Raw genomic sequence first — 15,264 nt, 5'->3', positions numbered from 1 at the left:
TACTTCACTCCATAAATACCCATAATGTCTACTTCACTCCATAAATACCCATAATGTCTACTTCACTCCATAAATGTCCATAATGTCTACTTCTCTCCATAAATGTCCATAATGTCTACTTCTCTCCATAAATGTCCATAATGTCTACTTCTCTCCATAAATGTCCATAATGTCTACTTCACTCCATAAATGTCCATAATGTCTACTTCACTCCATAAATGTCCATAATGTCTACTTCACTCCATAAATGTCTACTTCTCTCCATAAATGTCCATAATGTCTACTTCTCTCCATAAATGTCCATAATGTCTACTTCACTCCATAAATGTCCATAATGTCTACTTCTCTCCATAAATGTCCATAATGTCTACTTCTCTCCATAAATGTCCATAATGTCTACTTCTCTCCATAAATGTCCATAATGTCTACTTCTCTCCATAAATGTCCATAATGTCTACTTCACTCCATAAATGTCCATAATGTCTACTTCTCTCCATAAATGCCCATAATGTCTACTTCACTCCATAAATACCCATAATGTCTACTTCACTCCATAAATGCCCATAATGTCTACTTCACTCCATAAATACCCATAATGTCTACTTCACTCCATAAATACCCATAATGTCTACTTCACTCCATAAATACCCATAATGTCTACTTCACTCCATAAATACCCATAATGTCTACTTCACTCCATAAGTACGTGCCCATTAATACCCAATGTTTGCTATAAGCATTAGACACTTCATCTTGTTATACTAGTTCATCAAAGTAATTTTAAATACACCGACTGTTTTACATGCACTTGTAAAAGATGTGGGAATATTTAGATATAATCACGTAATGTCACAAGTCAAAATTCGAGAGATATAACGTTTATCCACCACATTTATTGCTGTGTGTTCACTGCTGCTGTTCATGTTTGGTGTATTGTGCACAACTTGTTCAGAACTCGAGCAACAGAGTATAAACAATGAAGGAGGTTAGAATGGGTCACAGTGGGAGGCCCCTGCTAACCTTCCTGTGGTGTATACATAGTTGGATGAATGTTATTATAGCCAGCTGGCCCAGAGGCTTACTTGTTGGTCTTCAGTTTAACGACTCGCTTGATGAATGATTACATCAGTGTAGTTCTAACGTGAAGTAACGTAAAGTAACGTGAAGTAACGTAAAGTAACGGAGAAAACTGCCAGTATAACGCATTTCAAAAAAGAAAATTCTTGCCGCCAAAGAAACATTTTATGGAAACTAGAGAGGATCATTTCTACGAGTTGGAAGAGGATCAAACCTTACCACGGGTGGGGTTAGAACCCGCCATCAGTCACAAAACTACAGACCGTCGCGTTTTGCGACTCTGATCGCGGGTTCTAACCCCACCCGTGGTATGGTTTTGCAAAATCGTGTCTTTACGAGGATCACCTGACTGACAAATATATATTCATATTAAACGAGGGTGAAGAGGATTAAAAAAATGATAGAAATGATTGTGAAATTATAGTTGATAATCCAAGACAAATTGGAGAGGATTTTTTAGAAGGTACTGGACTGGTACACGACTAATTATAACCTAATAACTGTACAAGAAAAGTTGGAAATATAAACACATATGCAGTATGTGATCCTTTATTGACTACGTTTCGCCCACACAGTGGGCTTTTTCAAGTCAGTAGTTCTGTTTGTGACTTGAAAAAGCCGACTGTGTGGGCGAAACGTAGTCAATAAAGGATCACATTATACTGCACATGTTTATATTTCCATTGTGTCGGTATTTTATACCATTTATTTCCACGAGAAAAATTATTGAAAAAGATAGAGGCACTTATAACTTTGGAGGCACAAGAAGGGAAAAGATGTTAGGTAAGACATATATGCAACAGTTAGGTATCTTTATTGTGAAACGTTTCGCCTACACAGTAGGCTTCTTCAGTCAAGTACAGAAAAGTTGATAGAAGCAGAAGATGCTTGAAGACGATGTAATCAGTCCATCACCCTTAAAGTTTTGAGGTGGTCAGTCCCTCAGTCTGATTACATCGTCTTCAAGTATCTTCTGCTTCTATCAACTTTTCTGTACTTGGCTGAAGAAGCCTACTGTGTAGGCGAAACGTTTCACAATAAAGATACCTAACTGTTGCATATGTGTCTTACCTAACAACCTGTCGGTATTTTATACCATTTTAATGTTCAAGGGAAAAGATATCATACGTGATTTGTTTTATATTACTGACTATTGATTTTATTTAATGAACTAGCGATTATTCTTGTATTTTCAACGATACTTTATTTTTTAATTAATGGCATTCAGTTAGTGTTCAGTTATTAGTTGTACTAGAAATATTTAGAAATGAACATAGATGCTTAAATTTGAACTCGGGTGACTACATGTGATGTTATTTTTTATTTTTTTAAAGGGACTGACCGGTAAGCGAGTAGAAGGACTCGATCACAAGACCGAAACCTGCAGTGGCGCGTCGTCACATGACTGAGACTCGTATCAGGAGGTAAGTGACTGTGTTCATATTAAACACTTAAATCTCAATCTCTCTCTCTCTCTCTCTCTCTCTCTCTCTCTCTCTCTCTCTCTCTCCAATATGCCTCAACAATGCTACTGTTTTTTTTTTTTTTTTTTTTTTATTCGCCGGTATTCTCCCGGCCCGGGTCTTTTCCAAGTAGTGGTGACCCGGCCTTGGCTCCCTATCTGGGGAGTGTCTCGAGACTTAAGTCTCCCATGGGAGGAGGTACAAGTACCCCCTCATCTTTGGGACCAACTGTCCCCAGACCTAGCCACAGTCCTACTGTGATGGCAAGTTTCTTTCTTCAAATTTAACTGTTGTAATGCAAGTTAACATGTTCTCGTGACAAAAAGTCACCAGAGATGTATTACATATGTCCCAGTGTTTCCTGACAGTGCAGTGATAATGATAATGCAAATGGAAAATAACACAGACAATTATTATCGTTTTGAAAAACTTCTAGGCCACTTGATGTCATCTAGTACTTATATATAGGAACATTGTCGTCCCTCTTGACAGATATAATGGTTATACATTCCTGTAGGTTCGCCGGTACTTCCGGCCCGGGTCTTCTCCAGATGGCGACCCGGCGAAGTGTAACGGTAACGTCAGGCTCAGAGCTCGGCTGACTGTGGCAACTATTAGTCAGACTTTTCACCAGCAGCTAAGAAAGAAAGAACCCACTAGGTGAGAAGAATCACCTGCCAACACAGTCTGGTGGATCATTAGACTTCCCAACAGCCCCACCACTCTGCACGTCTCCACACATACCACTCACATGGCAAAATGCGTTTGTTTCTTCAGTTCCATCTCCCACATGGCCGGAGACAAGGGTCTGGTTTTAGTCTCAAGGTTTGTTTGATATGGGTTAAAATATCTGATTCTTATGGGATTTTTAACTCGCATTAAACACACGTCAGCGATAATGATAAGGGAGATGGAGAGAGAGAGAGAGAGAGAGAGAGAGAGAGAGAGAGAGAGAGACACACGGAGAGAGAAATATATATATAGCGAGAGACAGCGATATATATATATATATATATATATATATATATATATATATATAATATATATATATATAATATATATATATATATATATATATATATATATATATATATATATATATATATATATATATATAATGTCGTGCCGAATAAGCAGAACTTGCGATCTTGGCTTAAATGGCAACGCTCATCTTGCCATACAGCGTAAGCGAAAATTTGTGTATGCAATAATTTCGCCAAAATCATTCTGAGCCTAACGAAAAAAAATATATTTCACTGTGTTTGTTTAGTATTAAATTATTGTAAACAAATCTAAAATATATTTAGTTGGGTTAGGCTAAAATAAATTGTTCTTGTTATAATAAGGTTAGGTAAGTTTTCTAAGATTCTTTTAGTGCAAAATTATAATTTTTTACATTAACATTAATGAAAAATATATCTTTAAACGTATAAGAATTTTTTTTAGAAAGGACTTAGTTTTAAATGAGTTCTTGCTAATTGACCAGTTTTACATATTCAGCACGACATATATATATATATATATATATATATATATATATATATATATATATATATATATATATATATATATATATATGCAAAACAACCACTCTGAAAGAATAGAGAAATTCCAAGCGCTTTCGTGACTACTCACATTATCAAGGAACTAATGTGAGTAGTCACGAAAGCGCTTGGAATACCTGTTTACTGTGATATTATTGCATATATATATATATATATATATATATATATATATATATATATATATATATATGACAAGCCACAAGGACTTCTCAGTGCGTCATCAGGAGCTGTGCAATGTTGCAAAGGCAGCAACGGGAGAAATGAGGGGAAGTGGGTGACACTCGCCAGTAACTCTAGGGGGGGGGGGGAGAGAGATACTGGTGCTTTACCCACCTTTTAAAGACTTGAACCAACGGATATACAATTGCTCTAGGGTCCAAACCCTGAATCACCAGGGTATTCCTCCCTGTATTCCTCCACTTCTAACTGATATTTTCATTTAGACGTTTCGGTTTTGTCTTAGCGGTTTGAAGGTTGATATTAATAAAAACTCTTAATCCACGGGTCCCTCCTCACTACTCTTACAAAATCTCTATGATGTGTTAAACCATTTGTCACTTGAAGGCGCCTTTTCATTTTTCTTCCTTTTTTTCTTATAAATAGATTATTTTCTTGAAAACGTAAAACATACGAGAATGAAATTCTGTTTTAAATAACCGGATTTTCTTTAAACAAGGAATTTAGTAATTTTTTGTTGAACTTGACTCTGTGTACACACACACACACACACACACACACACACACACACACACATACACACACACATACACATGAAGATTGGGGAGGGGCAAAGAAGACCGCATACAGAGTATAGGCTAGGTGGACAAAGACTACAGACCTCACTCAGGGAGAAAGACCTTGGGGTGACCATAACACCGAGCACATCACCGGAGGCACACATCAACCAAATAACCGCTGCAGCATACGGGCGCCTGGCAAACCTGAGAATAGCGTTCCGATACCTTAATAAGGAATCGTTCAAGACATTGTACACTGTGTATGTTAGGCCCATACTGGAGTATGCAGCACCAGTCTGGAACCCACACCTAGTCAAGCTCGTTAAGAAGTTAGAGAAAGTACAAAGGTTTGCAACAAGGCTAGTCCCAGAGCTCAGGGGAATGTCGTACGAGGAAAGGTTGAGGGAAATCGGACTGACGACACTGGAGGACAGAAGGGTCAGGGGAGACATGATAACGACATACAAGATACTGCGGGGAATAGACAAGGTGGACAGAGATAGGATGTTCCAGAGAGGGGACACAGGGACAAGGGGTCACAACTGGAAGCTGAAGACTCAGACGAGTCACAGGGTCGTTAGGAAGTATTTCTTCAGTCATAGAGTTGTCAGGAAGTGGAATAGCCTAGCAAGTGAAGTAGTGGAGGCAGGAACCATACATAGTTTTAAGAAGAGGTATGATACAGCTCAGGAAGCAGAGAGAGAGAGGACCTAGTAGCGATCAGTGAAGAGGCGGGGCCAGGAGCTGAGTCTCGACCCCTGCAACCACAATTAGGTGAGTACAATTAGGTGAGTACATACAGGAAGGGCACTGCAGTGGAAAAGAGAAAACCTGACAGGGAGGCAACAACGAGTCATGGTACGTGATGAGGTATCACAGTGGGCACCTGTGACGAGCGGGGTCCCACAGGGGTCAGTCCTAGGACCAGTGCTGTTTTTGATATATGTGAACGACATGATGGAAGGGTTAGACTCAGAAGTGTCCCTGTTTGCAGATGATGTGAAGTTAATGAGGAGAATTAAATCAGATGAGGACCGGGCAGGACTTCAAAGAGACCTGGACAGACTGGACACCTGGTCCAGCAACTGGCTTCTCGAATTTAACCCCGCCAAACGCAAAGTCATGAAGATCGGGGAAGGGCAAAGAAGACCGCAGACGGAGTATAGGCTAGGTGGCCAAAGACTGCAAACCTCACTCATTGTGAAAGATCTTGGGGTGAGTATGACACCGAGCACATCTCCAGAAGCACACATCAACTAGATAACTGCTGCAGCTTATGGGCGCATGACAAACCTGAGAACAGCGTTCCGATACCTTAGTAAGGAATCGTTCAAGACACTGTACACCGTGTACGTCAAGCCCATACTGGAGTATACAGCACCAGTTTGGAACCCACACTTGATCAAGCACGTCAAGAAATTAGAGAAAGTGCAAAGGTTTGCGACAAGGTTAGTTGCAGAGTTAAGGGAAATGTCCTACGAAGAAAGGTTAAGGGAAATCGGCCTGACGACACTGGAGGACAGGAGGGTTAAGGGAGACATGATAACGACATACAAAATACTGTCTGGAATAGACAAGGTGGACAGAGACAGGATGTTCCAGAGAGGAGACACAGAAACAAGGGGTCACAATTGGAAGTTGAAGACCCAGATGAGTCAAAGGATGTTAGGAAGTATTTCTTCAGTCATACAGTAGTCAGGAAGTGGAATAGCCTATCAAGTGAGGTAGTGGAGGCAGGAACCATACATAGCTTTAAGATGAGGTATGATAAAGCTCATGGAGCAGGGAAAGAGAGGACCTAGTAGCGCTCAGTGAAGAGGCGGGGCCAGGAGCGAAGTCTCAACCCCTGCAACCACAATTAGGTGAGTACACACACACACACACACACACACACACACATAGAGAAAGAGAAAGAGAAAAAGAGAGCAGTCTTCAAAACAAATAAAAGAAAGTAATGAACTAAGACTCCTAAAATACAACTCGCAATACAACAGTAATGTTTACACAACTTACAAAACATTGCCAGACAAAATCCTATACTGTATAGCACTATATATATATATATATATATCTATATATATATATATCTAGGTAGTAGGTTGGTAGACAGCAACCGCCCAGGGAGGTACTACCGTCCTGCCAAGTGAGTGTAAAACGAAAGCCTGTAATTGTTTTACATGATGGTAGGATTGCTGGTGTCTTTTTATTGTCTCATAAATATGCAAGATTACAGGTAAGTCTTGCTACTTCTACTTACACTTAGGTCACACTAAACATACATGTACAAGCATATATATACACACCCCTCTGGGTTTTCTTCTATTTTCTTTCTAATTCTTGTTCTTGTTTATTTCCTCTTATCTCCATGGGGAAGTGGAACAGAATTCTTCCTCTGTAAGCCATGCGTGTCGTAAGAGGCGACTAAAATGCCGGGAGCAAGGGGCTAGTAACCCCTTCTCCTGTATATATTACTAAATTTAAAAGGAGAAACTTCAGTTTTTTCTTTTGGGCCACCCCACCTCAGTGGGATACGGCTGGTACGTTGAAAGAAGAAGATACATATATATATATATATATATATATATATATATATATATATATATATATATATATATATATATATATATATATATATATATATATATATACCAAAAAGTAGCATTATTTGTAAAGTATGCAAGAAGCTGATAAATTAGACACGAGCAACACTTGGGTGTCTTTAATGAAGAAACATTTTGCCACACAGTGGCTTCATGAGTCCTATATAAAGAAGAATGGTGAAGAACAGGAGTAGTTTGAGGTAATCAGTCCCTCAGCCAAGAGTCGGTGTAATCAGTCCATCAGTCTTGAAAAGACTGGTTATTACACGAGGTGGACAAGAGGGCCACGAGGTGGACAAGAGGGCCACGAGGTGGACAAGAGGGCCACGAGGTGGACAAGAGGGCCACGAGGTGGACAAGAGGGCCACGAGGTGGACAAGAGAGCCACGAGGTGGACAAGAGGGCCACGACATGGACAAGACATTTTTTGTCGATCAACAATGACATCGGCACAGCCAGGAAGACTACTGACATCACTGTCTTTATTTTGTTCTGTGTAATGAAATAAGCTCGACAGTATACACAGAAAAGCAGATTATTAATGTCATGGGGGAGCGCTAATCCTGAGGGAATTATACAGCGCCTGAGGAGGGGGATAAAAGGCATTCAGGATTAATTCAGGGAATTGGAGCACAGATACAATTCCCTGGATCAAGAACCCACTCACCAGCATCAAGGAACCTCCCTTGAGGGGACAGAGGTGGAGAGAAAAGCCGCAGTTGTCATGGCGACCATGCAGAGATGCTGGTCAGAGCTGGCAGTGCAAAGCCACTGGGCTCTGCCAGGCGCCAAAGCCTGAGTGACTTACCACTGCACGAGGCAGCAGATGTAAGCTTGCAACATGCAAGAGTGATTGCTGCCTTGAGGTAATGAACCGGAGGCTTAGAACTAAATTGTAAGTACCTAACAAAACTGACGCTGAGGCAGAGTTGTTGACATGACAGCAACACAGAGAAAGCCACTTATAGACAGCGATATCTGAGCTGGCCCAGGTGACAGCTCAACTGGTTTAATGGCTTTCTTTAAGCCACTCCACTGCGCCTACCGCTCGGAGAGAGAATTCGGATCTTACACAGGGCAGACCACGGCTGGAATACAGCAACAAAGGGGTCGCCTGGGCCAGACACTCACCCCCGGGATAGCCCGAAATGAGGCACACTAACACAGCGCAAACAAATGCCTCTGAAATATCCTCAGTAGGTCACCATTGGCCACCAATCTTGTTACGCAAAAAAGTTAATGAGTAGAATTTTTTTATTTAGTTAACGAGAATTGAAACCGATTTAAATGTTAAATGTAGAAAATATTACTTAGTTTTTTTTTATAGATTTTTTTTTTGTTGGGAGAAAACATTTTTAGTTGAAAAAAAGTGTGTTGAAACTTTGCAGTTTGGAAAATTACGATTTATTTAGGAACCATATACTAATATTCGTCAAGGAGCCACAGGAAGACCTAATTGCCTCGGGGGGCAAATAGATTTTTTTTTTTTTTTGAAAGAAAGGGTATCATATTTCATTCTTTTCAACATATTAGAAATGCGTTTATGGTATTGTATATGTCAGAAACCTGTAATTACAAAATACTGTGGTGTGGAGTTCCTCTTGAATCTATTAAAATAAGGGTATAAGAAAGTGAGTGATGCTAGGGTAAGTGTCGACTTAAATTTACAAACGTAACAAGCATTGGCCAATCAACTTGATGTTGACAATTCCGGGTGAGAACACACATGATAATGAGGATTCTAATTGAAAGCAAACATTGAGCCACACTGAGGCAACTGTGATCATAGTTTTGATGGAGAAGTGTGATGGAGCTGTGTTATGAAGAAGTGTGATGGAGCTGTGTTGTGAAGAAGTGTGATGGAGCTGTGTTGTGAAGAAGTGTGATGGAGCTGTGTTATGGAGAAGTGTGATAGAGCTGTGTTATGAAGAAGTGTGATGGAGCTGTGTTATGAAGAAGTGTGATGGAGCTGTGTTATGAAGAAGTGTGATGGAGCTGTGTTATGGAGAAGTGTGATAGAGCTGTGTTATGAAGAAGTGTGATGGAGCTGTGTTATGAAGAAGTGTGATGGAGCTGTGTTGTGAAGAAGTGTGATGGAGCTGTGTTATGAAGAAGTGTGATGGAGCTGTGTTGTGAAGAAGTGTGATGGAGCTGTGTTATGAAGTGTGATGGAGCTGTGTTATGAAGAAGTGTGATGGAGCTGTGTTATGGAGAAGCATGATGGAGCAGTGTTACGAAGAAGCATGATGGAGCAGTGTTACGAAGAAGCATGATGGAGCAGTGTTATGGAGAAGCATGATGGAGCAGTGTTACGAAGAAGCATGATGGAGCAGTGTTATGGAGAAGCATGATGGAGCAGTGTTACGAAGAAGCATGATGGAGCAGTGTTATGGAGAAGCATGATGGGGCAGTGTTACGAAGAAGCATGATGGAGCAGTGTTATGGAGAAGCATGATGGGGCAGTGTTACGAAGAAGCATGATGGAGCAGTGTTATGGAGAAGCATGATGGAGCAGTGTTACGAAGAAGCATGATGGAGCAGTGTTACGAAGAAGCATGATGGAGCAGTGTTACGAAGAAGCATGATGGAGCAGTGTTATGGAGAAGCATGATGGAGCAGTGTTACGAAGAAGCATGATGGAGCAGTGTTATGGAGAAGCATGATGGGGCAGTGCTACGAAGAAGCATGATGGAGCAGTGTTATGGAGAAGCATGATGGGGCAGTGTTACGAAGAAGCATGATGGAGCAGTGTTATGGAGAAGCATGATGGAGCAGTGTTACGAAGAAGCATGATGGAGCAGTGTTATGGAGAAGCATGATGGGGCAGTGCTACGAAGAAGCATGATGGAGCAGTGTTATGGAGAAGCATGATGGGGCAGTGCTACGAAGAAGCATGATGGAGCAGTGTTACGAAGAAGCATGATGGAGCAGTGTTATGGAGAAGCATGATGGAGCAGTGTTACGAAGAAGCATGATGGAGCAGTGTCATGGAGAAGCATGATGGAGCAGTGTCATGGAGAAGCATGATGGGGCAGTGCTACGAAGAAGCATGATGGAGCAGTGTCATGGAGAAGCATGATGGAGCAGTGTTATGGAGAAGCATGATGGGGCAGTGTTACGAAGAAGCATGGAGCAGTGTTATGGAGAAGCATGATGGGGCAGTGTCACGAAGAAGCATGATGGAGCAGTGTCACGATGAAGCATGATGGGGCAGTGTCACGAAGAAGCATGATGGAGCAGTGTTATGGAGAAGCATGATGGAGCAGTGTTATGGAGAAGCATGATGGAGCAGTGTTATGGAGAAGCATGTCGAAGCTATGCGATAGTGCTAATTCTTGTGATCCTTTCCTTATCCTCGTTCATCTCGTTACACACAACCTGAAATTAGGTCAAATAACTTACACATAAAAACACTTGGTGCTTTTGCAATGGCTGTTGCGGTATTAATACAACATTGTATTTGTATACACAAAATAACACACAATTATCATGCTCACCTGACCAGCATGTTGATTTTACTTCCCCTCTGATGAACTATCCCACCTGGTGTTATAGTCAACATTACTGACGTTGTAGAAGAATAATCATGCATAATTTAGAAAATATAACTTGAATAATCCATGAAGAAACGAGCAACAGACGAATAATTCAGTTAATAAAGTGGTATCGAATGAGACAAGTGTCACAATAATTGTGACCGCTGAGCTACGGAGCTTTTAATGTTCCACAGAAGGCACTGTTGTGACCTGTCTGCGTTAGAGAGCACCGTCTGTGACCTAACTGCTCTTTCGCACGTTCGTCGTTGTCCAAGAGTGTGGCTTAGCTCTCACTATGGCGCCTTAAACCACTCAGCTAGGTAGCCTGTGTACAAGCCATGTTTTTCCCTAGTACCGGACACGCCAGTAAACCTCAGGCGCGGTCTCCACAGCTACTTCATTCTTCTATATGCTTGAGGCTCACTGGTGTACCTCAAGCCATGCTGGACTATCTCCTTCATTATGTCACTGGAGGCTATAAGTGAGAGCAGAAATGCAGGTAATATTATCTCTTGCCTTGTGAACTCCTATTACCCCAATGGCTATGGAAGTGTTACTTGATACCATTAGTGTTCTTCCAGCGGCAGATTTAATCCCTTTCTGTGCACTAATATCTGAAGTGCGTCCTATTCTCTCATTTGGTTTAGCCTGGAACGGAGTGTGCAAACATCAAGAAAAAGATAAACCGAAAATACGTGAACATTCAATTTATTCATCCTCTTCTCAATATTCTTCTACTCATTTAATTTGTCCACAAGGATTCTTTCGATAGCCTGATGACCCAGTGTTGCTCCCAGTAGATGTGAGGCACGATCTTGAAACACTGTAGCGAGATGGAGAATAGAGGCAGTGAAAATGTCACTTTAAGGACAATGTATAATGTGAATGTTGAAGAAAATTTGTGGGTGGTATACTTGAAGGGAGGTTGTTTCGGGGTGGAACGTTCCCGCGGCCCGGTCCATGGCCAGGCCTTAAGAAAGATATAGTTAGGAGAAGAAGGGGTGGCTGAGATGGTTTTGTCAGTTGAAAAGGATGAGCATAATAAAATTACAAAAGTGGTGTATTAATTTGGAGTGGGAGGATGGAGGGGCAGGGTTCATCTCCAGAAAGGTTGATGAGAGGGATGAGGGAGGTTTTGAGTTTGTGGCTTGAGTGTCTAGCAGGCGTATGTGAACATGGAGTGGAGACAAACGGATTTTAGGTTTTTAACCTGCTGTTAGAGTAAATAATTATCTAGACTTGTGTCCTGGAGGTAGAAGGGACAATGCCTGTGTTCTGGACATAAGGGTTAAGAGATGTCACAGTTCCAAGTGATTTGAACTGCGAAGTCCTGGAACTTCTGGCAGGACGGCTATTGAATGAATAATGGAGAATGTGCTTCCTTTTTCGCGTCAAAGTTCCTTGGTGGGAGATGGCCGATATATAAGAAAATCGGACACAATATAACACTGTTTTTTCTGTGTGAGATCATAGATTAGTCCCGGTAAGACTAAGAAAAAAATCTTGATTTTAATCTTACCAGGATTAATCTGTTTTGATCCCAAACACAGAAAAACATTGTGTCTGTTGATGAGAGGGGCTGGATACTTGAGTATCAGCGCGTGTTTCGTGTGCACTATACGTGAAGATGTTTCTGTTGTCTTGTGTGAGCTAATCCGAGGGTTCCTGTGTGTTTTTGTGTGCGCCAAGTGAGTGTCTCATCGTGTGTTTTGTGTGGACTTCACCTGAGCGTGCAAGTGTGAGTCTATAAATGCAATTACACCTGGTGTGCGTGATTATAATATTTAATTTGCTGCTTGTCACTATCATATATGAAAGAGAAGCGTGATGGTGAACTTGGCTACAACTGACATGCAAGCTATTGGTAACTGTCTTTTGTTAAGTCATTTTAACTGCTTTACCTGCTAATCTTAGTATTACATGACCAGTTCTGTCATCTGTGAAACTGAAACTGAAACACACTATGTATTATCAAAATATATATTAGTGATCAACCAGTTACCTTTCACTAAATGGCTCACAAAGTATTTCTAACAGGGCAACATTGATCGTAGATATAATTCTGGTAGATAATAAGTTGCAAACGTAACAGATGTATAGGATTTCATATCCAGTTCAGGCCACAGTGGGCGCTGGCTGTCTCAGTGTGGCAATAATGACGTATTTAGTTGACGTCATCCCTAAACACTGTGTTGCTGTCCCGTAGCTGGATCGCTAGTGCACTCAGCTCGCATACTGAGGTCCGGAGTTCAATTCCCCGGTACGACTGGATAACATTAGGACGTGTTTCCGTAAGATACCTGCTGTCCCTGTTCGCCCATCAGTATAAAATGGGTACCTGGGTGTTAATGGACTGGTGTGGGTCGCATCCTGGGATAAGACTCGCCTCATTTGCCCGAAATGTTCTGCATAACAAGCGGCTTTCTATATGTCATTGATATCAGCTATGGTCTGTATACCTTGTACATGTACTTGTAGAAATAAAGATATTTTTATTAGTTAAACTACACAGTCAAATGTAAACCCAAAATTAGATAAATTGCCACCAAAGCCCAGGAGCAAAACTGTGTAATTTGCAGGCGGGGTATTAAACGAATCAGAGAAATGTGTGGTTTAGTCTTTCATTTTCCCGTGGTGGAATATAGTTACGAGTCTCTTCGTGCATGTATTGCATTAGAAAAACATTTATAATGGCATGTCTGTGTGTTGTGTGTTTACTAGCATGAGAGAGAGAGAGAGAGAGAGAGGGGGGGAGGGAGAGGGAGGGAGAGGGAGAGGGAGGGAGAGGGAGAGGGAGAGAGCGAGAACGAGAACGCTAGCGAGCAGGTGGTTTTATGCTTTTTGCAAACCCAGATCGTAACACCCCAGTGTTCCACTTGCCTCAGAGGCACTCACCTTGCACATCTGTTACACAGTCAAACAATACACATATACGAGGAGCCAGTTAATCAGTATCATGTCTGCTTACAGTAGGGGCTTCATTACCAGTGTTCACCTCACACCTAGTTTAAAAAAAAAAAACTATACCACGGGTGGGGTTAAAACCCGCGATCAGAGTCTCAAAATTCCGGACCGTCGCGTTAGCCACTGACCCATTGGCTAACGCGACGGTCTGGAGTTTTGAAAGACTGATCGCGGGTTCTAACCCCCACCCCTGGTATGGTTTGTTTACAATCGAATCATTACGATTTCGCGAGTCACACAGTTTCGTGAACGCTCATCATCCTGAGATCACCAACTTTGGGACAGTTTTAAACGAGCCTTTGGGACAATTTTGAACGACAGGATACTGGAGAATTTTAATAAAAATGATGACCACACGTCATGAATGCTGCAGACATGGTCATGGAGGTGCCATTATCTTATCCCACATTGATTTAGTCAGTGTGGCAAACAAGCAAAGAAAAAACACCACAAATTTTAGTAAAACACGCTGATCTGGCTTATTTTGGAGTGGCACTTGGAGAACAAGACAAGTCTTGGGCTGACCATACGGTTTGCAGAACCTGTATAGAATACTTATGACAGTGGAAAAATAGGCAAAGGAAAAAATTTAAACTTGGGTGTACCTTTATTGTGGAAAAAAACACCACGACGATTGTTAATGTGAAAGGTTTCAGTCGATACAAGAAAGTCAAGTGGGAATATCCTGATGTAGAGTCAGCAAGGAGACCTGTGCCACACAGCAAAGACGTTCCCATACTAGTGTTTACAACACTGCCTGACCTTCCCTTGACAGATGTCGAAGAAACTCAGATTTTAGGATGTAACACAAGTTTTAGCAGTGGAAGTGAACTTGAAGTAAACATTTCAACAGCCCAGCAGTTCTCCCAAGAACAAATCAACAATCTGTTAAGTGACCTCAGTTTGTTAAAGCAAACATCTGAACTTTCAGCATCCAGACTAAAAACAAAATAGAACTGTCTACAACAGAAGTTAAAATAACAGCTTATCGGACAAGAGAGGTTGAACACCTTCGTTGCTTTAGCCAAGATCAAGAACTTGAATACTGCAGTAACATTCCTGGACTTCGAGCAGGACTTCGGATATCGACCAGGAGATTGGCGGCTGTTTATAGACAGCTCCATTAGAAGCTTGAAATGTATCTTATTGCAAAATGGCAGCCAATGTGCATCTCTTCCAATTGCTCACTCAACAAAACTTAACAAGAATACGAAATAGCAAAATAGTATCGCTATCATGAGCACAAGATATCTGTTTGTGTCTATCTGAAGATGGTAAACTTTTTTAGGGAACAAAGTGGATATACAAAGTACTCTTGTTTC

This window comes from Cherax quadricarinatus, chromosome 43, assembly GCF_038502225.1.
Source record: "Cherax quadricarinatus isolate ZL_2023a chromosome 43, ASM3850222v1, whole genome shotgun sequence".
NCBI lineage: Eukaryota > Metazoa > Arthropoda > Malacostraca > Decapoda > Parastacidae > Cherax > Cherax quadricarinatus.
Note: the sequence above shows the minus strand (reverse complement) of the source record.